This window comes from Antechinus flavipes, chromosome 4 (genome assembly GCF_016432865.1).
Source record: "Antechinus flavipes isolate AdamAnt ecotype Samford, QLD, Australia chromosome 4, AdamAnt_v2, whole genome shotgun sequence".
Classification (NCBI taxonomy): Eukaryota; Metazoa; Chordata; class Mammalia; order Dasyuromorphia; family Dasyuridae; genus Antechinus; species Antechinus flavipes.
Window position 1 is genome coordinate 375,624,382 of NC_067401.1, and position 27,504 is coordinate 375,651,885.

At 36.1% G+C, this 27,504-nt stretch overlaps 1 protein-coding gene across 1 annotated transcript in view; it reads right to left on the bottom strand.

Moving 5' to 3' along the window:
- The window catches only part of TRAF5 (TNF receptor associated factor 5), a 52,364-nt gene extending 25,109 nt beyond the window's left edge, over positions 1–27,255 (bottom strand). Inside the window, exon 1 of the mRNA XM_051998441.1 lies at positions 27,148–27,255. The gene's annotated coding sequence lies outside the window, so the exon portion shown is untranslated. The remainder of the gene's footprint in view (positions 1–27,147) is intronic.
- Positions 27,256–27,504: the final 249 nt, after the last annotated feature.

The following is a 27,504-nucleotide window of genomic DNA, read 5'->3' on the forward strand; positions in this document are numbered from 1 at the left end:
AAGAAATAAAAGGAAAATAATTATTATGTACTTAAAAGGAATAGCAATTGGTACATAATAGATGGTACAATAATCTTTTCTTTTCCTATTCTGTTACAGAAATACAAGTTTTATTTCTTAAGTTTAGAATAAAATAAATACATTTTTAAAAAAGAAAAATGGCAAGAATGTAAGAACTCAGACTGAGTTGTGGTTGGCAAAGAAAATTAATTACAAAGAAAAGAGAAATGTCCAAGATAAGACAGAACTACTATTCATAGTGGATGGTATGTATGATGGTTATCACCAACAGAAAAAGATAATGCTACTTAATTCTTCTTTTGCTTCCATTTTCTCCATAAAGGAGAATGACTTTTGCACTTTAAAAAAGCAGAACAAAATAATTAATAAGTTGAAATCCAAGATAAGTAGAGGGTTAGGGTACCTAGCTGCACACCATGATTTTGAGGCATTTGGCTTAAATCTAAGGGTACTAAAAGAATTGATATATCAGTGATCTTTGAAAGATTACAAAAAAGAGTTACCATAAAACTTTAAGAAAGGTAAATGTTTCACTTTTCAGAAAAGGGAACAACCTGGAAACAACAGACAAACAAACTTAATTTTCATTTCTGTCCAAATTCCAGAATATATCATTAATTGTATGGTTAACAAATACCTAGAAAAATAAGTAATGGGTATAAAGAGACAATATGGCTTCAAGAAAAAAGTTTTTTTTTTATTATTATTTGTGCAGAGTTAATCAGACTGTTGGATCAAAAAATTGTTTTAGATAAGTTTTTCTAGATTTTGTCTTTTATCACAAAGATAAAGATGGGGAGTTGAGGGCTAGATGACAGTATATATTCCGGCAGAAATTAGAACTGGTTTTATTCAAAAAGAAGCCATTAATGTTTTGATTAATTTGGAAGGTGGTCTTCTTTAGAGTCCTCCAGGGGAGGATGCCATGTATGCCCTTTGTTGCTTAATATTTTTATTTATTTATTATTTTATATACCATTATATTTATTAGTTATTTAGATTAAGGCAGGTTAATAGAGAGAGCAGACCACCTTAAATGACAAAATGAAGACCTGCAAAAATTATGTCAGCCTAAAAATAGTACAATGAATCTGCCAAAATGAGTTTTCATGAAAAGCCTTCTCCCTAGGCTCAAAATAGGCTAGAGTTCATGTGGGGGGAAAAAAAGAGGGTTTTAAGTGGACTGCAAAAGCTAAAGTGCACTTGGGATGTTTTCAAAGAGTAACTGAATCCAGGACCAGGGCAGCAGTAGTCCTGCTTTATCTTCCCTTGTCACATCTCATCTGGAGTGCTGTGTTCAGCCTACATTTTACCTAGAGCACTAAGAAGATACAGAACTAGGAGAAATGAATGGAAATAGAGACATGCAGATTTTCATTAATGAAATGAAAAACTTCCTAGCAATGAGGATTTTGGGTTTTTTTTTGAAGTGCAATGTACTACCTTGGGAGATAATAAATTCTTTCTCATTGGAGGTCTGTAAGCAAATTCTTGTTGAGTAAGTGGAAGAGATTTCAGTGATTCATGTCAATTCTGAGATTCTGTGAAGGAGAAAGAATAGAGGATAGACAGAGAGAAGAACAGAAAATCAAAGAGGGAAAGAAAAGAATTTTTTTTCTAGGTTATAAAATATTTGAACTAGAAGGGATCTAAGAGATCTGAGTGATCCATTCAGCAAACATTTATTAATTACCTATGTGTAATGCAATGTGTTAGTCCTTGAAGGAGATATAGGGATAGTTAAAGCAAGCCCCATCTTACAGATGAGGAAACTGAATCTCAGCAAGGTTAAAATGATATTCCCATAGTCACAATGCTACTAAATGGCAAAGCTCAGTCAAAAATCCTGGGACTACTCCCACATCTTTTCCCACTAAAGCATGTTATTTCAGATTCAGTGTTTGGAATTTTCCATACTTATTTTTCCCACTTTGAAGATAAAAGGAAAAACACATTGTACAGTCTAAGTGTCAAGAAAAAACATCTGCTTTCTTCATATGATGTACTCTTCATTTGTGTGTGACACTGGCCTCCTGGCCATTCCACAAATAAGATACTCCATCTCTTACCTCTGGGAATTTTCTCTGGCTGTCACATCTTCTTTAGGAAGCTTTCTTTTACCCCTCTCAATTCCAGTATCTTCCCTTATTTATTTCCTGTTTACCCAGTATATATTTGTTTGCATGTTATCTCCCCAAATAGATTTTAAGCCAATTAAGGACAAGGATAATCTTTTACCTCTTTGTGTAACCCCAGATTTAGCACAGCGCCTGGCATATAGCACTTAATAAATTTTACTCATTAATTGACTGATTACCACATCTTTAAATATTTTTGTCAGTCTTTTTCATAATTCCCACTCCATTTTCTCTATATCTCTTTTAAATTAAAAACAAAAAACAACAGTCTGTGGATAAAAATAATAACATGTCACAGTATAGGAAGAGCTTTAAGGCTAAAAAAATACATTTCTTTGTAAACTTTTAAGATCAATAGTATATTATCATTTGTACAAGTAATTATCACTATCTCATTGTGATGATAAATATTACCAGTACATTTTACAAATTAGATAATTGATATTTAGAAAGGTTAAGGAATCTTTCTGGTATCATAATATGTAAATAGTGGGGCTCGGACTCCAACACATCTTTTGACTGTGAATTCAGTGTTCATTTCATTATATTATGTTGTTTCTTGTATGTCGTATTTAGGATTACAGATTTAGGGGAGGAAAAGGTCTTTGAGATCATCTGGTGTAGCCCAATTATTTTATTAATGGGCAAACTGAGGCTCAGAGAGAAATTAAGTGATTTCCCTACTGTCACATGGTGACTTGAGTCAAAATTTAAACTCACTTTTTCTTACTTTGGTATATTCTATTAAAAATATTCTATTTAAAGAATGTTGGGAAGATGGCAGAGTAGGTCAGAAAATTCCAAACATTGCCCTAAGCAGTAGGCAGGTGTGCTAATGCTTACAGGAGGGCAACATTCTTGGCTTTGAGCTCCAGACCAGATGGAAGAACTGGAGAACCAACCCAGGCCCCAGGACTAGAAGTGATTATACTAACAATCTTGATGCACATACATCTGTATATATACATATATATATACACACACATATATACAAAAATATAATATACATATAAATATACAAATACACACATATACAAAATCATATATATACATAACACACATAAATGAAATGAACAGGCAAAGGAGAAAGAACCCAACCATAGAAAGTTACTTTGGGAATAGGGAAGAATGGGCTTTATGTTCAAAAGAGGATAATGATGGCAAAAAAAAAAAAATACCCTTTCCACCCCATAAATAACATTAAAAGAATTCACAGAACTCCAAAAAACCTTAAAAATCAAAAGAGAGATTGAGGAAAAACTTAAAAAAAAAAGAAAAGAATACAAGAAAAACAAGATGATGATGAAAAGGTCCAGAATCTTAAGAAAAAAAAGAAGGTCCAGAATCGTAAGGAAAAAAATGACATCTGGAAAACTAAAATTGGACAAGGAGAAGCCAGCAAAGTTATAAGAGACCAAGAAATAATAAAACAAAATAGAAAGAATGAAAAAAATTGAAAGGAAAAGAATGTGACACCTCATTAAAAAAACTGATCTGAAAAACACATCAAGAAGAGAAAACATAATTGGATTGAAAGCTATGACCAAAAATAGAATCGATATAATATTACAAGAAAAGATTAGAGAAAATTGTCCTGAAGTGATAAAACAAGAGGGGTAAGTAGAAATTTAAAAAAAATTCACTTATCACTACTTGAAAGAGGTCCTACAATGAAAACCTACAGGAATATCACAACCAAATTCTGAAATGCCCAGGTAACATAAAAAATATTATCAGTAACAAGAAAAAAAAAGATTAAAATATGGTGGAGGCATAATTAGAATTACACAAGACCTACCAATGGCTATATCAAAGGACTTCAAGTCTTGGAACATTATATATCGATGAGCAAAAAAACTAAGGTTGAAATAAAAAAACATCCTACCAAGGAAAGCTAAGCATAATTCTGAATGTAAAAAATAAATGGACATTAAATGAATTGTTAGACTTTCAGGATTTTGTGTCAAAAAGACCTGAACCTTGTAGAAAATTAAACATATAAGATCCAAGAGAAATGTGAAGTAAACATCAAAGATTAATTTCAAGGCATTTCATAAGGACAAACTTTATGTGGAAATGTAAACTAAATGTCTAAGGTTGTCATTAGTAATTGGGTAGTTTGAAAGAAAAACTGGGGTAGAGCTGGGTATGATATAATTCTAAAAAGCAAAAACATGTTAGGAGAAGAGTAATTATGTTATATGAATGAGATGCAAAAGGAAGACTAGGAACAAGTATTAGATAAGGGAAGAGGTCTGGTAATTTTGAAATCCTATTCACATAGAAAATAAGTTAAAGAGGGGAAAAGTCTTCCAAATTTATAAAGAAAAAAAGATGAAGAGAATATAATAAGGGAGAAATGATATAGAAAGTTTCTTAGATAAATGGCAAAGAGGAAAGTAACAGGTAGGGGGAAAGGATAAGGAAGAAATTCTTGAAAGGTGGATAGGTTAACTAATAGCTGGGCAAGGTGGTGATAGAAATAAAGTAGAGGAGTCAACAGGGAGAGAGAATAAGAGATATACACAAACATAATAATAATGACCAGGAGTAGAATTTAGGAAAAAAAGCAGGACTAGTAATCATTTATCTCAAAGTTAAAGTTAATTTAATCAAAAAAGAGAATAGAGAAATTATACTATATGTCAGCAATATTAATCAATATTGTTTTAAATAATTTAAAATAATTAGACAGTGCAAGGTTGGAATATCACTGTAGGGTAGGAAATGAGTTGGTGGATTTAGAAAAATGTGAAAAGACTTGGACTTAGGAAGAATGATATTAATCTAACTTTAGAGAAACAGGATAAACAAGTATAGTTTAACCTTACATAGTTGCATATGAATGTATATGATTATAGATATCTATTTAGATATATATGTGTGAATTGTGTGTGTATGTATACACACATATGTGTATATGTATATATGTATGTATGTAACCTATCTTGAGGATAAGGAGAGAAAAGGGAAAAAAGAATAAAGTAGAAAATATAAAGCAGAGAACAAAAGAAAACACACAAGAAAGCAAAAAAAAAAAAAAAGAACAATTCTGAATATAATGTGTAGTATTTATTATATAGACTTTCTTGAAATGGAAACTGTTTCATATTTTGAAACCTCTCTTATGGTTTACTTTGCACATGGAAAATTTTTCATTTTTCTGCTTTTTTTTCTTTTGTAGTTAAGTTTTAAATAAATTAAAAAATATATTCTATTTCTAAATGTTAATGTTATTATTAGTTTTTAATTATATAACCTACCATGCCCACTCATGTTCAAAGTTATTTGGATCTTTAATTTTTCTTCCCTTGTCAAACATGCTTAGTTAGTCCCAACTGACATCTATCCCCATTTATCCATCTCTCCATCCATCATATGGAGAGCATTTATTGTGTGCAGATGCCAGCACTAGATGCTATAAAGAAAGACTGAAGAAAGGACACATTACAATCAAGTGGTGGAGTATGTTCATCAAAGAAATAGAGTAAAATTACAACTGGGCCCTAACCTTACCAGCTACAAGGGATGACACAGTTGGTTCCTACTCGTGTACTATAATTAAAAGAGGACACTGAATTCCTCATTCCTACACTGTCTGAAAATTTTCGTTTCCCTTTGTCTAGTTACTTAAAATTGAACTAATCAGAGATTGCTTTTAAAATGCAAATACATGCTAAGTGTGAATTTGACCACAAGCCAGAAACTATCATGGAGGTCATTTAATCTGACACATAACTGCACATCTAAAATCGCTTCTACAATCCTCCCCTCCCCCATCAACAATGGTCTTTAAGCATCTGCTCCAAGCCCTCTGGTGAAGAGGAATTCATTACTTCTTCCTAATGCTTCCAATTCTTCCTGTTTGGGCCAAGCAAAATAGGTTCATTTATTCCCTTTTCTTGGGGCAGCTAGGTGACATGACTACTGTCTGAGATGGGATATAAAACAGGTGTTGGAAGTGCTGTCTTTGGACTGAGAAGACCTAAATTCAGATCCTGCTTTACTCACTATGTGATCCTGGATTAAGTCATTTAAATTCTACCTGCCTCAATTTCTTTTCTGTAAAATGGGGATAATAAGAACACCTACCTCTCAGGGTTGTGAGGATCAAATGTAAACATGGAAAGAGATTTGCAAACCTTAAACTATTACATAATGTTAGCTGTTACTATTATTAACAATTATCATATGAAAATTTCTCTGATACCTAAATACAAATAGCAGGTCTCCTTAGATTTTTTATCTTGGCTAAATATCCTTAGTTCCTTTTTTTTTTTTGGCTGATGGAATTGGGGTTAAGTGACTTGCTCAGGGTCACACAGCTAAGAAATGTTAAGTGTCTGAGGTCAAATTTGAACTCAGGTTTTCCTGACATTAGGGCTGGTGCTCTATCCACTGAACCACCTAGATTCCTTCTGATTCTAAAAGAGAAGGGCAACATCTTTACTTTGGGCAATCTGGCTGGGGTCCTTAGAAGGAATGGGAAAGCAATAAGAGCTCCAATCTCTCTTTTTTCTCTCTTCAAACAAAATCCAACTGGTCATCTGTTGCAATCCATTAAATTAGAACTCCCTTGACAGAATAGCCTCTGGGGGACTCCAGCTCATCCAGCATCTTATTGGATATTTCTATGGGTTTTGTGTCACCCCTCAATGACATTCCTAAAAGCCAAAATTATCAGTCTGTCCACATCTATCAAGTTAATGATCTTTGATACTGGCTTGTTCAGTGTTCCAGGTTGGTAACACTGACTCTAGACCAGAACACTGTCTGCCTTTTCTTAGTGCAGGTAAAAATATAAGGCAGTAATCATTATTTCACTCCTTTAACACACCCTTAATAAATCCTTATTCTTGTGCAATGAAATGTGCTAGGTGATGCAGACGATATAAGGATAAAGAAAGCACAATTCAGTTTCATCTTTAACCAGAATAGGACACAAATTAATAAATTATCTTCAACTTTTTTCTACTACTGCACTCTAAACCAAAAGGGTATCCACTCATGCAAATGTAATAATGGGAGAAAATACAGTTTCTCAACTGTTCGGTTCTGCACACATACATTGTATCTAGGATATACTGTAACCTATTTAACATGTAAAGAACTGCTTGCCATCTGGGGGAGGGGGTGGAGGGAGGGAGGGGAAAAATTGGAACAGAAGTGAGTGCAAGGGATAATGTTGTAAAAAATTATCCTGGCATGGGTTCTATCAATAAAAAGTTATTTAAAAAAATACAGTTTCTCCCTACCCTGGATTCAAATCACAACCATTACAATCAGTACAATCTTAGACAACATCTCTGGGCCTGAGTTTTCCTTATCTATAAAAAAGGGGGTTGAGAACCAGAGAGGTTAAGTGTTTGTCCAAGTTTAAACAGGTAGCAAGGTAGAGCTAGGATCTGACAACTCTAAAATCCAAAGCACTTTCTGCTCTACCACATTTTCTCCCAGAAAATTCTCTTCATTTGAGCACAATCTCATGGACCGAAAAAGGAACTACTCAAGATAAAGAAAGCCAGATTAACACCTATCACTCACTGAACAACCAGACCACTAAATTCTAAAATACCTCAAGTAGTCCTGAAACCCAAGTCAAGGTCCCTTTTCTTTTCATTTGTCTTGATTTCTAATACTCTATGTCTAAGGGCAAAAAACCACATGTAGTCTGTTGTTCTGTTGTGAAAGCCAGCATTTGGTCATTTCAAGTAGGGGGAAGGAAAATGATCCTATGGCCAGGGAACCTGACAACTTAGCAACTGATAACTAATTGCTCCAAGTCAGAATGAGTGGATGCTCTCTGATTCAGCTATTGAATTTATGATAAAGATAGGGCAGCAGGACCTCTCCCACATGTCTAACTGGTCGACCCTGTGGATTCCTAAATAAAGCTCCCCACCGTGATTCAATGCTCCAGAATATCCTTATGGAAGATCCCATGGTTCAGAAAATGCTGGACTTTTGGCAATGAATTCAGAAGCTTTCATATATAGAGAGCTGGGATAGAGATGAATCCAAAAAGCATATGTATTAGCCAGAGTGTACAAGGTGTATCAGTTCACTCTGTGAATTTAAAAAAATGGCAAACTTAGACTTATAATTACTGAACCCTCCACATGACAGCACCTGAGATAAAGACCCTCTCCTACTGATTGAAACCTTTCTGCTCTGGCATGGTGGAAAAGTCATGTCTTGATTTTTATGAAGGTAAATTTAAAGGGCCTACAACATCTGGCCTGGGGACAAATGGAAGATAATTCAGACACAGGTTAAATAGTATAAATGCCATGTGCTATAATTTGAACCATATAAGATACTTCTCATATTTCCACACATGCTTTACTTTCACTTTTTAGAGCAGGGATGGGGGAAATGACTGGCCATGGGCAATATAAGGCTCACAAAATCATTTGCTAAGGCAACCTCAGGCACTAATGACCTGAAAACCAGATATGATAACCTTCCATTGCTTGAGTTCTACAAATTGATAATTTTGTATGGCTCACAAATGACGTGGAAAAAAAAAGATTCCTTATCCCCAGTTCTAGAGTAAAGAGAAATAATATACACCTTTACAAAATACACAATTCTTGCATGGACCACATATATACATATATATATATATATATATATATAGTTGATAGAGCTATTGGCATAATTCCATAAACATCATTTGCATGCCAAGTTTTAACAAGGCCAGTTCAGTCAATAAAAATCAATCTACAAACATTTCTTATATGTTAGACACTGTATTAAGTACCAGGGATGCAAAGAAAGGCAAAAATACAGAAGAATTGAAAATATTAGCGCAGAGGATGGAGTCTTTAAAGGTAGGATGTCCTGACAAAAACATCTTTGATTGTCATAAACCCGCACCAATTAATGGGATTATGCTATTGCTACATCATAAGACATATTGAGACTTAGCATTATCATCCTTCCTCCTACCATTTTCTATAGTGTCCTGAGAATTTACAATTCCTAGGTTCCAGGATTTTAAAGAACTTCAACCCAGCTACCTTTCTGGTCTACTCTGTTCCTTACCACCCTCAAAACACAGTAAAAATTGTTACCTTCAACAATGCTACAGAAATTGACTATACTTCATGATCTGTCACATTTTAATCCCTTTGTATTCTTCTCCCAGAAACTGTCCATAATGAAATAAAATTATATGTCCTGGGGACTCATCAAGGCTGCCATGAGATATGGAAACATCTCAAAAAAAGTGCAACATCCAAGAGTAGTCCAGGATGACTTGTGCAATCTCAAAAACCTGAATCAGTCCAAAAACTCAAAGACATCTCTATCCCTTTAAGTTTAAACCATATTTGATTTCTGGTTCCACTGTTTTAAGGCAATAGAATTCTTGGACTGATGCTTTATTAGGCTCCTATATGTGGGATGAAGGGAGAGCCAATTCTTCATTAGAGCAATCTTAAGATTCAAGACATTTGCAGCTACTCTGACAGCTCCAAATGAAAGTATTTATCCAGTGATTCTTGCAGCAGGATATCACCATCCAGACTTACTTTTTTTGTGCCAAATTCTCCCATTGAAAGAAAACCCCACCATTGAACTTCTACACATAAATTACCCTGTTGACCAGAAGGAATGAGTAGAAGTACATCAGCTTTACATGAGGTGACAACAGGACTATAACAAACCTTTCATGGTAATTTATCAAATAAATTAAATTAATATTTAAATTTTAAAATAAATGAAATTAATTTATTAAATTAAAAAAAGAACACTCTCCCCCCCACCCCACCCCCAGATCTCTTTCATATGATCACCAAAGATTTTTCAGTATCCTGGTGTATGGCAAAGCATACCTTATTTTGTTCAATCACATATAGCCTATATCTAGAATAAGGACACCAATTCAACAAAACTATGCAAGAATTTCTCTTCCTATTAAGTCTCATAATTTATTACTGACTCATCACTTTCTAATAGAAAAGACATTATGACTGTGTTGGTGACTGAATGTTTTGATTAAGGTGTCCCATTTTCTTTTCCATGATGTCTTAGAGGAATGGCATATATATATATATATATATATTTTTTTTTTTTTTCCCTTCTGGGAAATGTTCCAACATCATTGTCTACTTAACCATTTAATCTCTACACACAGACAGCAGTTCATCTCATAGGTATGGTCCATTTTTTCTTCTGCATTACAAATCAAGATTCGTCTAAAATTACATTTGCCTTTAAAGCAACAGCTACGTGGAAATGATCAACTATGGAATTTAGTACCCCCACTAGTGTATTTGGGGTAGCTAGGTAGCACAGTAGATGAAGCATCAAACCTAGAGTTGAGAAAACCAGAGTTCAGTACAATCTCAGACATTTACTAGCCATGTGATCCTGGATAAGTTCCTTAACCCTTCAATTGCTTCAATTTTCTTATCTGGAAAATGACTTGGGGAAGGAAATGGGAAACTACTACAGAATCTTTGCCAAGAAAACCCTAAATACAGTCACAAAATTAGACAATGGGTATATTAATCATGATAAAAAAAATAGGCTTTCATTTGTTACTTCTGATTTTGATTTGGTTATTCCATTTACACCTAAACCAAAATGAACTAGGGTCTTCAGATTTCACACACTTTCAGATTTCCCTTCATCACAACTGATACAACATTCAGAAAGTCAACTACTGGAAAGTTGAAAGCTCCCAATTTTCCCCAACTAGGGATTTACAAACTACCCTAGAGTCAGTCATGGCCATATACAAATACAGACTGTTAACAGACCCTTCAGAAAACCCCTTTAAGTTGGTAACTAAAATTAGTTCTCTGTATAAAAACTCAGGCCAGTAGACCGGAATAGGTCCTTTCCAATGGCACAAGTATCAAGTTTAATAGCCTTCTACCAGCCTTTTAAGTACTCAATCAGCAAGTATTTATTAAGTATCTATTAGGTATCAGACACTATATTTTTTGGTCACTGTTCCAGAAGGCCCAAAAGGAATACATATATTCATTCCCTCTTCCCATATTCTGTCCATTGATTGCCATTATCAAATGAGCTTATGTAAGTAATATGTTTTATAAACTATAAGGCAGTAAGTATATAAGTGTGAGCAATTATAAATATTAACAGAATTTTGTGGTGAAGGAAACTTTTAAAAGCAGCTAAAGTAACCAGTATGTCATAGATTAGAAAGGATTATTAAGCAATTGCCCACCAAGATGGTTGCCTAAATTGAATCAGTCTGCCCAGATCCCCAACATCTACTCGAGAGAAGCCTGAAATTCACACTAGACAGAATAATGGTAAAGACATACAATGCAAAACTATAATAATCTCTTCCATCCCAGAACAAAACAAAAAGTCAGCCAGCAGCCCACAAGCAATATGGAAGAGCGATGTCCCCAAAGGAAGCATCAATGCAGGCAAATAAACCCATCACCTCACAGCAGGACAGGAGAAGGATCAGAGACACATGTAGTCTTCAGGATTCTTTGTCCAGAGGAAGCAAGAGCAGAAACTCTTCAACCCTATAAAGTCCCAGGACATTTTGAAACCCCCAATGAGGCTTTTGAGAATTATAACAATCTGTATGGGTGTATTAAGGTAGAGATTCTTATAGCCCAGGAATTCAGGACTCAGCATCCCATCTATCCTGGGATGCTACACAGGAACCTGAATCTCAAAGATCCAGAAGGGACTAACCCTGGGAGATGGAGGTTAATGCAGGTTCCCAAGAGACTTAGGGCAAGACTAAACTGGGTCAAGGCCAAGATGGTAAAGAACTAAACAGGATCAACCATTCTACCCAAAATTGTAGCAGGGCCTGGCATTAGAATGAAGCCCCAATTCAGGAAACAAAGCTGAACAAGTCAAAGAAAACACCGACTAGTACCAAAAATTGTTACAAACTTAGAAATTCCCTCCTAAAAAAGCAAAAAGTAACTCTGAAATAACTGCAAGCCATGATCTAAAAAAAAAACAGCATTTTCCCACAAAGGCTATAATGACTACTTGGAAGAAAGAAAGCAAGAGATTTAGGATAAAAGCTCTTGAGGAAAGAATCAGAAGAATGGTTTAGAAGAGATAGTGGTAAACCTTGTCTAAAAATCAACTTCCTGAAAACTAGAATATATGAAACAGAAATAAATAAGATTGCAAGAAATTTCAAAACATAATTATATTAATTACTATATGTAATTATATATGAAACATTAATATAATAAACTATTAAAAGGGATAGATTGAAAAATAGAAGAAAATGTAAGCTATCTGACATTAAAAATTGACTGGAAACAGATCAAGAGATAATTTAAAAATCATTGAATTCCCTGAAAACTAATGATAAGAAAAATCTTGGACTATATATTTCAATTTTTAAAGGAATAGTTATAGCTCTAGAAATTGAGAGCATCAATACTTACCAAATGCTCTGTGATTTACATCTTTTAACATCCTTACAACTCTACAGACCACAGCCCACAGGTACCTCTAGGAAAGAAAAGCTGTCCAGAGCCCACCAAGTACATAACTGAGCAAGGGTTAGAATTTCATAGAAAAAAGACCTCCCTGACTCCTAAATTCCAGGTATATTGAGCAACTTTGGCCAAGTATTAGTCCCTGTTGTAATTGTTGCCTTGGGGGTCAAGGGAATGCTTTGATTCTATACCCTGTATGAATATTATTTTCGCTGGGAAGATCATGGAGTGACTTCTTATCAAACAAAGCTTTCCAAGCTACTCTACTGAATGGCTCCTGCTCATACTGTTATACAAAGCAAACAACCAGATAATAGTTCACATTAAAAAAAAAAAAGATCTAGGAGTCTTTTACCAGATAGTAAACTCAAAGAATTATTAACAAACAGTCAATAACTTAGTAGCAGTTGAAGGGTAGAGAAAGGAACATGGGAAGGCACCAAAGAAACGACTAAACTCATAATTTTATAAGGGCCATATGATTAAGTACCAGATGACAGAATATAAACTATATGTCAATCCTGGGAGAATACGTAATAAGTGATGGATTAATTGGAATAAGATTAGTCATTGAAGGCCTCCCACAAGAGGTGATGTTTGAACACGTTCTGAAGGAAGGGAAAGGTATGTACTGCTGGCTTACAGTAAGGTTACCACAGATATAGAAATGAAAGACAGGAATGAGCATGACATTTATAAAAGAGAGAAAATGGAAAAGCTTGGCTGAAGTAGGGGCATCTATTTTGAGGAGTAACAAGAGTTTAGTTTATAAGAAAAGTAGGCAATGGGGGGAAAATGACCTGAAAATTATTTTGAATTCTAGACTGAATTAGGACTTTGTCTTTAATTCCCAAATATCTTTCCTTTATCTTATCTCTACTGATTTTCTTTTCTTTTCTTTCTTTCTTTCTTTTTGAAATCATTTTGTCTGTCTGCAAGTCAGTTTAATCCAAATGAAGTATTAAGTTACAGAAAAGGAATTCCTAGAACCAAGACAGTCTGTCTAGCCAAGAAACAGGAACCACTATACTCTCAGAATCCACCTACCCACATACATACCTGGGAAAGGTCCCAATGCCATGGTATCTTCACGAAATGTGGCCAAGAAGATCAAGCACTCATCTCCTGTTACTCCCCTTCTTTATTACCCCAGCCTCAGTCCAAACCTGTCCTAACCTCAGCAATCCACTCCCTTTCCCCCAAACATGACCTTTTCATTTTTTTATTTAGATTTTTAGACATGCTTTTACCATTAACTTGGAATGTCAAACTCTTTTGCATGACTAACATAGTTTCTCTTTTGCAGTTCAATACATATTTATTAAGATTCTTCTAAATAGAAGGAACTGTGGAAATAATGACAGACACCTCTTTCAAAACTACACTCAATCCTATCTACCAGTAGTGCAAAAGTTTTAACTTTATTCCTTCAGAAATAATTTAAATATCCCCGCACTAAATTTTGACCCCTCCTTTAATTCTCCTTAGCACTTAGAAAGATAGAATCATAGACTTAGAGCAAGAAGAAACCTCAGACCATTCATCTCCAAACTTTTTTGACTGTGCATCTACATTAGTAAAAAAAAAAAAAAACAAAAAACAAAAAAACACATCCTCAATATATGTATATTTATTACGTATATGTACTGCATTACTGTATATCATATATATATTTGAAGTTCATCTGCTGCATTTCATTGTATATATTCTGTAAGATATATGATTCTTAAACATATATAAAAACAGAATTTTAAAAGAATGATAAAGATGAAAATGAAGAAATTTCCAAAATAAATTAAATGGTATAAATACCTTTTGGCTATTGCTAAAATGACATTATTGTAATTCAGTAATGACTGAATAAAATTCATTATTTTAGAAAATCTTGCAAAGGTGTGATTCTAATTTGGTGTTTGGTTTTAATGACTGTTCCAGCTACTGTAGTGAATAAAAACTGGTTTCTAGCCAGGAAGACCTGATGCACAGTGGCTACGTGAGTGGATAAGACATTTAAATTTTCAGTGCTCTAAGCAACTCTCTGAGATTATAATCTGTCCAGCCCACCTGCATTGGTAGATGTAATATGTAGGTGGAAGTTCCCTGTCTCAATGAAATCACAGGTCTGGTTCCTATCAATGCCTGAAAAAAATATTTCACACAGATACATAGATCCATGTGGAAGAAAACAATAAATCATGGTGCACATTTTTCAATTTCATCTACCAGTAATGCTTAAGAGAAAGATAATGGTTTTGTTGAAATTCAGCTAGAAGGTTCTCCTTCTCTCTAATTTCAATCAGAAAGTATTTAAAAAAAATTTTTTTTTAACAAATTGGATCAAAGCTCACTGAAATTCTTTAACTGAGAGACTTTTTTGAAAGTTAAAATTCTGTTTCTGTGCAGATATCAGGTGTATCTTTTAGAAACAAAAACTTAGTTTTTAGATGTATTATTAATAACAGTGGTTTCATCTTATTAATTAATATTGCTCAAGGCATGTCATATAGATTTAAGATAAGATTTTACAGTCCTGGAGGATGTAATTCCATATTTCAAATAACTTTCTAGATAATTTATATTATTTTTTTGACTGACAATTTGTCAGATTTGTTTATATTGTTATTGTCTTTAACATGCAACATGGCTGACAGATCTCCAACTAACAATCAGAGAACTTTCACCTCTACCATTTTCTTGCAATTCCCTTGTGCTTACATTATGAATACTATTTTCAATGTACTTTTTCTTTGTAAAATTATTTTTAAGCTATTAGTTACTTTTGTGAAAATTAACTTATTAAAATTAGGTAAAATAATCTTTAAACCTCCTCCCTTGCCATATATAAATTGTAATATTTCTCAATACGCTCAAAGCAAACAGATAAATAAGTGCATGCCTGTCAAACCCTGAGCCATGTGGAATTCTTACTCTTCCTTAGGAAAAGCTCAAATTAATTGTAGGAGCCAGCATCAATTCATATATTAAATATATAAATCTAATTTCTTTAGCTAAAACAGCAAGTCACCAGGAAAGAGAGAAAAGAGACACTATGTACCAGGCAAATCAAACCATCATTACCATCTTGACTACCATTTCCCCTCAGACCTAAGGGAGACAGCCTAAGATCCAGTAATGTCCCTTAAGCCATCAGACCTTTTTCTATCTTAGCTTCCACAGACATAATGGGAGGAGAAATTATTATGGTGATGGGATCCACTTTTCTCATTCTCATCATCATCATCAACAGCAACCGCTAAGCAATTGCCACCAATAGGGAGATAACAAGAATCTTGGGAATGGCTGCATCCCCAGAGCACCAGTCCTATTTCCAAACCAGCCTTCATACCCATCATCCAGGAAAGCAACTACTCTGGAGAAAGAGACCATTTTCTACATCACCTGTCACACACAGGGCGGCAAGGCATCCTGAGGGTGAGACGAGACACCATCTGCCAGACAAGTCAAGCCATCCCTCCCATTTTGACCAACACCTTCTCTCAATCCCTAATGGAGACAGACTTGTTGAAATTCAGCTAGTAGGTTCTTCTTTTCTCTAATATCAGAAAGTATTTTTTTAAATTTTTGACAAATTGATCAAAGCTCACTGAACTAATTCTTTAATTGAAAGATTTTTTTTGAAGGTTAAATTGAACGGGAGAGCCCTTTGAATAGCGATGCTTTCAGCCCAGAGTCCTTAGTCATCATCCTATGAAGCAATTGGCAACTGCTCTTATAGGAGCTACAGCTGCAGCTAGAAAAGATCCAGAAATGAAACCTCTTGTCACCAAAATCTCAAAGAACTTAACATCAGGAAATGATATGATTTTATCAGTGGAAGTGACAGTAAAGAAAAAGCCGTAAGATATGCTTTGCCACTGTACCCTAAAGACTATAGGACTTTTCCATCTGACGTGTAAACAACAGCTTTTATATTTGTATTATCTTTCATTAGAATATGAGCTCTTGAAAAGAAGGTACTGTCTTGCTTTTCTGTTTATGTTCCCAGCATTTAGCATGATGCTTTGTACCTATGAAACATTTATTAAATGTTTCTCTTCTTCTCTTCCCTTTTCCTCTCTTTCCTACTTCCTTTTTGTTCCTCTTCCTTCTTTTTCTTCATTCCTTCTTCTCTTTCCCTTAATACTTCTCTCTCTAATTTCCTCTCTCTTTCCTATCCTCTTTCTCCCCTTGCCACATAGCTCAAGTCATTCATTACTGCCTTCCCACTAGACATCTCAAAGATATCTCAAATTCAACATAACCAAAACAGAACTCACAATCTTTCTCCCAAAACCTACCCCTTCTTCCTAATTTTCCTAATTTTTGTCAAGGATACAACTATCTTTCCAGACATTTATGTTCCTTATCTCAGAGTCATTCTTGATTTTTTACCTTTATTCACCCCATATAAACAAATGAATTGCCAGGTCATGTTGAGTCTCTCTTTACAATCTCTCTTTCCTTTCTCTTCAATCACATGGCCATTAACCTCATTAAGACCCCCATCCATCACACTTTACAGGGACCAGTGAAATAGCCTCCAAATTGTTCTCCCTGCCTCAAGCCTCTTCCCACTTTTTCACTCAGTTACCAAAGTACCATGTTATTCCTTGCTCAAAAAGCTCCAATTGCCTCCCCACTGACTCTAGCATCAAAAGGCTCTAACCCATCATTTTTTTCTTTTAGAGGATTGTGTTTCATAAGCTTTATTTTTTTATTGAAGCTTTTTATTTTTCAAAACATATGCAAGGATACTTTTTCAACATTGACCCTTGTAAAACTTTTGTGTTCCAAATTTTCCACCTCTTCCACCTACCTCCTTTTCCCCCCAGATGGTAAATAATCCAATATATGTTAAACATGGTAAAAAATATATGTAAATCAAATATAGGCATACATATTTATACAATTATCTTGCTGCACAAGAAAAATTTAATCAAAAAGAAAGAAAAATGATAAAGAAAATAAAATTCAAGCAAAAAACAACAACAAAAAAAAAGATACCATGTTGTGATCCACACTCAGTTCCCACAATCCTTTCTCTGGGTATAGATGGCTCATCATCATGAGATCTTCATAACTATCTAGCCCACATTTTCAAGCTGATCACACATTACTGACCTACTAATTTTTCCCCGTACTTCACATCCTATCTTTTATATCCTCTACATAGGTTATCTTTGTTACCCGAAATATACTTTCCCACTTCACCTCAACTTCTTAGAATCTCTAGCTTTCTTCAAAACTCAAATAGTATTTCCTACATGAGATCTTTCCCATTCTGATCCTTCTAGTTCCTACTGCCTCTGCTCTTCCAATTACTTTGCTTAGACTATATATTTTTGTATATATGATGAATTTTGCTAATCACTAAAATTCTTGTGACCAAGTGAGAATGTTTGCAAAATGGATAATATGCAGTAAGGGAATAAAAATTTCTATGTACAAAGTTAATAGGCCCAGATATTTGGTAAAATATCTGACCTTGGACCTTATTAAGCAGCATTCTAGGAAACCAGTTCCTCTGCTTAGAACCCTTCTAAGAGCTTTTACCTTCATGAATGAAGAAATGAAACTAATGAAAAAAATTATTAAACATTTACTATGTGCCAACCACTCTTTTGCATTTCAATGATTTGCAAACTTTCTCCTGCACCCTGACTTATGGCAATGTACTTCTTGACCTCTTTAGTCTCTCCCCCAGCCTGATTGAATTAATCAACCTTTAATCATCAAAACCCTTTCTTTCCCCATCAGTTTCCTTAATCATTCATTAGTGGCTCTTGCCAAAACCACAACCACTTTGTTTGGGAACTCATTTCCAAGAACCACTCCCTTTTTCTTCTTCTACTTCATTTTTCCATTCTCTAGACTATAAGAATTCAGAATGATATTGAAGAAGAAAGTAGCTGGATGGGAACACAAAAAATAAATCTACCTAATACCAGACTGAGTAGTACTTGAACTTTTAATTTAGTCCTCAACTAAAGTTGCCTGGAACTAACAAGATTCATACTCTTCTCTAAAATATAAAGCCCAAATCAGCATCTGGATCCTTTACAGCCCCAAGTGAAAAGCAACTTTTCTCTGTGAATATCTCAGTCAGTTTTATGGCCAATCCAATTTCCCTGGATTGATCTCATTTATCCATTTTTCCTATTCTTGAATTACTTTTGGCCAAGCAGGAAACCTTGAAGTGAATTGGTGAGTTTTCTGAATGCCTTCCTTCTCCTTTCCTCAACCTAGAAAAATAATTTCCCTTACTTACCCACCCTTACCATCCTGCTTGACCAAGATACATATAAGGAAATCTAAGTAATGAAATAGAAAATAACTTCCATCATCTAAAACAAAACAAAACAAAAAATTAGAATTCAAGCCACCTCCCTAACTCATAAGACATAATTTTTCTTTAAAGAAATAATTCAATAGATCAATTATTTACTCAACAGAGTCCATTGCTGATCCTCTCTGGGGATTTCTCCCCTAAGTCAGGTGCCATCAATCAATTGCTCCACTTACAAAGTGTAGGTCAATTCTTTCAGAAGGAGGTTTGTGGAATTACTTCCTAACTTATTATCCTTTTCTTCAACTTCTGCAGATTCTCTGACAGTTTGGAGTTGTATTTTTTTTTTTATTTGTTCTAAATAAACTTATTTAACCTATTTGTAACACTCACTTAAAATTTTTTTTTGAGTTCCAAATACCTCTCTTCCTCCCTCCTCCTTCCCTTACCCATTGAGAAAATAAGAAATGTGATAATCAATTGTACATATGAAATCAGGCAAAACATATTCTCATTATTAGTCATATTGAAAAAAAATAAAGAAAGCGAAAATTATGCTTAAATTTGCACTCAAACTCCATCAGTTTTCTCTCTGGAGATGGACAGCATTTTTCATATGTCCTTCAAAACTGTCTTAGATCACTGTATTGATCAGAATGGCTAAGTCATTCACAATTTATCATCGTACAATATTGCTGTTATTGCACACAACGTACTCCTGGTTCTGCTCACTTCACTTTGTATTAGTTCATATGTGTCTTCCCAGATTTTTCTGAAACAATCCTTCTTGTCATTTCTTGTAGCACAATAGTATTCCATCATAATTTTATGCTACTGTTTGTTTAGCCATTGCCAGATTGATGAGACAGTTTTATAGCCCTTTAGGCATAGTTCCAAAATGTTCTCCAGAATGATTAGATGCGTTTACAACTCCATCAATAGTGCTTTAATATCTCTTTTTTCCCCCATATCCCTTCCATCATTTTTCATTTTCTTCTTTTATCTTTTATCTAATAGAGGTGAAGTGGTATCCAGTTATTTTAATTTACATTTCTCAAATCAACAGTGATTTAGAAAATATTTTATATGACTATAGATAGCTTTGATTTCTTCTTCTGAAAACTGCTCATTCATATCCTTTGATTATTAATTGAGAAATGTACTCATAATCTTAACTAGATCTAACAGGTAATTTTTTCCATGTTCCCTTAATTTTCTATCATCCTTTATGTCTAAATCATAAATCCATTTTGACCTTATCTTGGTATTTGATGTGAGATGTTGGCTTGTATACCTAGTTCCTGCCAAATCACTTTCCTGTTTTCTCAGCAGTTTTTGTCAAATAGTGAATTCTTGTACCAAATGTATCTTTGGGTTTATCAAATGCTAGCGTACAATGATCACTTATCTAAGCTAATCCGCTGATCCACTATTCCATTAGTCACGCCAGATTGTTTTTATGATTATCAGTTTCTATACAATTGAAATCTGGTGCAATTATATTGTTTTCCTTCACATTTTCCCCTCCATGGGTTCCCTTGATATTCTTGACTATTTGTTTTTTCAGATGAATTTTCTAAAATAATTTTTGATAGTTTGATATGATATTGAATAAATTAATTTAGGTAGAATTGTCATTTTTTTATATTGGCTCAGCCTCCCCACAAATAATTAATATTTTTCCAGTTTTTAGATTTGACTTTGTGTTCCTGGGTTTGTCTTGGCAAGGAGAATACCAAGTATTGTCTCCAGTTTTTTCTTTCCAGAATTTCTCTATCTTTTCCTCCTAAACTTCGTTGATAATATATAGACATGCTTATGATTTGTGTTTATTTTATATCCTGCAATTTTGCTAAAGTTGTTAATTGTTTCAATTTGGTTTTTAGTTGATTCTTTAGAATTTTCTAAGTATGGCAACTCAGTGTCTGAAAAAAGTGATAGTTTTGTTTCCTCACTGCCTATTCTAATTCTTCAATTTTTTCTGTCTTATTACTATAGCTAGTGATATCTTAGTTTTTAGGACTATTTTCATCTGACTTTTACTTGTTGGAATCTTTTTTTTTTCAGATGAAAATTAATTTGACTACTATTAAATGTTTGTCCTATTCACTATTCTTCTCTTTCCCCCATTAAAATCTATATTCCTTGAGGACAAGGTTGAATTTTTTTTTTGGTATCCCCAGTACTTGGCACAGTGCCTGATACATAATATGGACTTAATAAATATTTGTTGATTGACAAATTGGCCTCTTGTTATGGGAGGGCACCTGTTGCCCCAACTATAAGCCCTAGGAGATTTCAAAGCTTATTGGTGATATTGAGTAAATGTTATTCCAAAAGGAACTAACATATGACTCTGAAATTACAGATGTTTCTACTGAAATATGTTTCAGGTTCTTGGCAGTTGTACAAAATGAAGCCATAATTCCTAAGATGAGTTCCTTGCCAGACAAGAAAAGATGACATCAGAGACTCAGAACTGGAAAGCATCTCAGAGGCAATCTAGTCTGACCCATGAATTTTACAGTTGAAACCAGCACCCACAGAGATTAAATGCTTTGCCCAATAGTCACAAGGCAGCATCAAAGATAGGATTTGAACCTTTTGATTCCCAAAGCCAGAGGCACTTTTCCCATTCTACCAAGCTATTAACAAAGTAGAATCCAACTCCTCTGGAAAGTAAAATTATAATCCAAAGCTGTTTTTCAACTAAAATTACATTTTAAACCAGTAAAATATCTCAGTTCAATACCCTGGGTAACCCCGCCCTCTTCAGCTTCAACACAGGTATTGTTTGGGATCCATAGATTAGGGACAAGGATCCAAGAAAGGGAGATCATGGAGACAAAAAAAAGATGACAGAGGAATCATGGGGAGAAAGAAGCGGGAGATAGATCCCCCTAGAAGAGACCTCAGAGGTCGTTATGTGAAATCTCTTAATTACAACAATCAATGAGGCCCAGAAAGATTAAATGGTTTAACAGCTGACATTTACAGGGTACTCCAACAGTTAAAAAGAATTTACATTTTGGACCAAACCTAGAATTTCTTTGATATAGAAAATATGATAAGAAAACTCCTTCTGTCCACGCCTCTTCCACAACAGACAACCTTGACCTGGGGGCACTGACCCCTTAAATCTTACAGCCTGTAGGAACTCAGGATTTCCTGAAATAGAATAGCTCTCTTATCCACTCCCTTTAAACTCAATTACAAATCCAGCCCAGCAAACTATACCCATGATTCTCAGCTGATGCACACTGACTGCGAAAATCACATCTAAACTTCATCTATATACTATTGTATTTTGTTAAATGTTCTCCAATTACATTTTCATCTGGGTCTGGTCACATTGAGAGTGTTGCTGGCCCTAGGCCTCTTATGTACCATAACCCAAAGATTTATATATACTATCTCCTTCCCTCAAGTCCCTCCCCTAAAGGGGGAATTAAAAAGATTACTATCCCTTTTAAACATCTGAACTCAGGGATCCCTGACTCCAAGTCCAGGACTCTATCCACTGACTTTACTCAAGGTCACAAATGTAGTAGGTGATAAAGGTATGGTTTAAACTGGGGTCCAGTTCCAACATACTTTGCACCATATGAATAATAGCTAACATTTATAATCTGGCCTCAGCTACTAGCTATGTGACCTCAGTCACTTCACCCTGTTTGCCTCAGTTCCCTCAACTGAAAAAGAGCTAAAGTAGAAAATGGCAAATCAGTCCAGTATCTTTGCCAAGAAAATTCCAAATGGGGTCACAGAGAGTCAGACATGACCGAAATGACTGAACAACAACAAAATATAGTGTTGACTATATGCCAGGCACTGTGCATTATTTCATTTAATTTTCTTTTTTTTTCTTTTGCTGAGGCAATTGGGGTTAAGTGACTTGCCCAGGGTCACACAGCTAGACAGTGTCTGAGACCACATTTGAACTCAGGTCCTCCTGACTTCAGGGCTGGTGCTCTATCCACTGCGCCACCTAGCTGCCCCTATTTCATTTAATTTTCATAACTCTTGGAGGTAGGTACTATTATTTTATTTTATTTTTTGATCTTTTGATGAGGAAATTGAAGCAAACAATGGGGAAATGTCTTGCTCAGAGATACAGGAAGTATCTGAGGTTGGATTTGAACTCAAACCTTTCTGATTTCATGCCCAAGATTCTATCCAGTGTTTTTTAATTTAATTTTTTAAGTTTGTACATTTTAAGTAACTGCCTTTGCTAGCACAGATTTTTCTGATCAGTAAAAATTTGCTGATTCTAGTTGGTGGATTCATGATTAGGAAACAGTAATGTAGAATGTCTGGGAATTGAGGCTGGGCATTAGTCTTACATGGGTTCTGTAATTAAATAACCCCGATGATTACTCTCAAAGTGCTTTAGCTTTTTCCATCTGTAAAATCTGTGTGGAAAGAGAGGCAGATAAACCTGATGGAGGGCTGGATATAGTCAACACATTAGGGCCTTAAAAAGATACTCTCTCTAGCTAGCAATTTACATGAGGCAATCTGTCAGTCACTGAGGCTTTGCACTTCTCTGTCAGGGCTATTTCCCTGGGCTTTCTCCATGAGGATCTACTACTGGCTTCAGAACTGTTTAATTTACATCAGATTCAATTCTTTCTCTTCTTAGCCTTCTGGATGGGTTGCCTCTGTTTGCTTTGACTTTGGCAAGCATTTTCTCTCATGGATCTTCCACTTAAACCATTCTCTTTCCTTTCTAGATAGATTTCACTTCTTTTAGTTCACCTTGATCCCTTTGCTCTCCTGCTTCAGGGATGTGGACTGAGTACAAGTAATCCCTATGTGTCCTAATTCACAAGGAAGACCACACCTAGGACTAGATTTAATATGAGAAAATATATTGAAAAGGGGTGAGATATGAGAGGGAAATATTATTTATCTAAAGCAAAGAATATTTCTAATAACTTCAAGGATATTTGAGGTAATAACTGGTCCCCAAGGGGCTGTCTGGTCAAACTGGCTTTCCACCAATCCCCTACCTCAAACAAAGAACTCACTACAAGCTACAAGAACTAAAAGAGTTCACTAATATTCAATGAATTATTTGCCTTGCAATATCCTGGAGTCCTTTACTCTCAATATCATGAAGTAAAAGAGAGGCAGGAACCAAATCTCCTCCTTTAAATCCCTACCATGCAGCACATGTGTCAGAACACACTGGGCATTCAACCAAGATCTGTTCAGAGATGGCTAGTGACTGCTGCTATCCATTCTTCCTATTCTAGCCAGTTTTTAGACTTGAAAGAACTGTAAGAAGTCATGGTGTCTGAAGTGGCTTCCATCTTCGGTGGTTTATAAATCCCTGAGGAGGTGGGAAAGGGGGAGAGAGGGACACAAGTTATTTTGAGGTGTTCATAAATTCAGAAAGTATATCCAGCATTAGAATTTTGACTTTTATATAGCTCTAGAAAAATATGCAGCTTGCAGAGAAATATTAACATTTTCCTAATATATGTAGGCTTTCTTGTGATTAGTAAATATATACTCATTTACTGAATTTGTAGTAACTACCTTTTTATTATCACATCTTTCTCAAATGGGGGATGCTAATATTATTACTATTATTATGTGTGGCTCTGAGAAATTTTCCAAACTAAAATTTTTTGAAGTTTCATATTTTCTAGTATTCAAGATATTAATTTTTTTCCATTCATCTTACTCAGCTTCTCTTTTTTATTCTGACCCAATTTGGGGGACTTGATCTTGTCTAGTTGTTTGTATCAGAATCAGTTTCTTTTTTTTCAGTAGTGCTAAGAAAACTGGCATCTTGAATTTCTTCATATTGTTAGGCTCACACTTTCAATAAATATCATAGTGACTGAGAATTTTCAATAGTGATTATCTGAATAACAAATATAAATTCTTCTCTCTCTGGTTCTCTGAAGGGGGAAACAACCATCAATGAGGAGACTTTTGGATTTATGGATATCTTTATTCCCCCAGAACCAAAACTGATAATGTTGCCTGTGTAATGGAAAGCTGGAAAACTTGGTAGAATATGGTGGGATGAAAAATGTCAGGAGAGGTATGAAGTAAAATATGGAGGTAATAGACTTGTGTGCAAGAAAATGGGAGAAAAGAATGGGACTGATTTCACCTGGAGAAAAAATTTTGTCAGTTTTAACATCCAGAACTTCAAAAATAAGTAAAAAAGGGAGCAAAAGCATAAAAAACTAAATCTTTCAGAAGGAAAAGAAGTCTGTAAAAGACTTTATGGATATAGAGGTAAAACTTCGTTCCAGTAAACATTGTGGCTTGAGAAAATGATGAAATTTTGCAAACTGTACAAAATTAACATAATAGTGTTGATCTTAATTAAATCACATGCACACAGGATAAAAGTATGTAGTCAAACATTTTATCTTCAAGGATCTATCAAACATTATAGTTTTGAAAATAGGTAAATAAAATGTTGGGTCTGGAGTCAGGAAGAGCCGAGTTCAAATCCACTCTCAGACACTTAACTAGCTGCATGAACCTGGGCAAGTCACTTGACCTCAACACCTACTACTAAGACTAAGGAACAACTGAGATCCTATTTGTAAAATAGCTGGCACACAGTCGGTACTATAAAATTACTTATTTTCTTTTCCTTCCTTTCTGTATTGTCTCCTCAAACTTCTCTGTAAGAAAACACCCAAAGGAGGATAAAGGCCAATAATTACATCCAAGTAAATGGCTTCACACACTTCATTTTGTTCATGAGGACTTGACCCAAAGTGGAGATATCAGTCATCACAGGGTTTAGTTACACCCCAGATGTTCTAACTTGCTTCAGTCAAAACCTTCCACAACCTCTTCCAGCGCTACCTTTGAAATCTTAATTCAAATGCCTCTCCTTCACACCCTTCATTCTAGCAAAAGGGACAATGCCAGGACATTGCATCTCTAGCCTCCACACTTTTGTCCCCTACATCTGGTACTCCCTTCCTAATTTCTATGACTTAGAATTCCTCGCTTCTTTTAAATCACAGTTCAGGAGTCCCCTCCCCTTTCAGAGTGCTTTTTCTTGGTTCCTGCCCCATCGCCCAGGTATTAATTATCTCTTCTTAAATTACTTTGTATTTACTTACGGCTATACAAATTCTATCCCCCAATAGAATACAAAGTGCTTAGAGATTTTCCTTTTTGTTTGTGTCACAGGTCCTACGTAGGGTATGTGTTTAACAAATTTTTGCTGAATTGAATTGAATTGAGAAGCCTTGATCAATGGTTCTCCACACGGATCTCGGAGTCAAAAGATCTGGTGATCTTAGTTCTGTAATCTTGAAAAATTCATTCCGAGTCTCAGTTCCTTCATTTGTAGAGTGAAGATAAAAGTAGTTCCTCTTGCCTTACGGGGCTGCAGCAAAGATTAAATAAAGTAAAGCGGGCAGAAGCCAGGCTAGATTCTAGCTGCAGGGTGCCCACGTCTCCGGATCCCCCGACGCACCAGAGCGAACGTCAGTTAGCCTCTGCTTTTTCCACTTTGTTCCACACCTCTGTGGAGCAAAACTTCGGAACTCGCCCGGGAATCTGTCCCGTCACCCACCCCAGAGATGGACCCCGGCTAAGCCCCTCGGAACGCATTCCTATGAACCATTACCCCAACACCTCTCTGCCGCCGCCGCCGCCCCCGCGCCCTCCCGCTACTCCCGTAGTCTGCCCCAGATAGCGGCCCGTGGCCCCCAGAGGTCCAAACTCTGAGAGACCTTACATATTCGCACCGCCCTTCCCTCCCCGAGCCCAGGCCACGAGGTGTTACCCTGGGGCTCTCCCTCAGTCCCCCTTTCCCATCATTCTTGCCTTCGCCTGGGAGAACTCCTCGTTCCTCTCGCCTGCCTGGGAAGAGACTCCCTTCCCAGCTCCCCTGCGCGAAGTGGAGGGAATGTATAAAACTTCCTGTTCTGCCTCCCGGGAGGGCAGCTGCTAGTCCCGGTCCGGGGCAGGCTCTGCCGGGCCCCGGCCCAGATAATGGAGAGGAAGCACGGAAGGAAACTCAGCAGCGGTGGTCCCCAGCCCAGGCCTGTCTTTGGCCAAGAGAGGTCGCCCTGGGGCGCCCTTACAACCCCGTCTGGGCTTGGCAAGCGAGAGGAAGTGGTCCTCTACCCACAGTGCTTTCGGTTTCAGAGTGGAAGGGATGGAGCTGCAGAGACCTCCGTCTCCTTTCATCCCCTCCCCCAACTCCCCGCCAGCCTCCCGGGACAGCTCCCGAGGTGCGCCCTACCTCGGTCCGGGAACTGCCTCCGGGACTTAGATTAACTTCTGCCCTGTTGGCGTCCCGTACGTTACAGCCCGGGCATACGGTCACTGCTGGGATGCAGCTTCGGCTGTTCTGAGGAGACTAGTGAGCAGAGTCAGTCAGTGGGAGGCGACTCAGACCCAGGACGCACGCTGGGGGGGATGGGGAGGGAGAGTGGGGGGCGGATGAGGAGGAGGAGGCGGAGGGACTAGACTGGGTGGAGCAGCGGGCAGCTGAAGTTAAGGAGGAAACACTCTCACCTCCTCCTCTCTCACCTCCTCCTCTCTCACCTCCTCCTCCGGGTGCGTGGGTAATGGCAGAAGCCCGAGAAAATACTGGCCT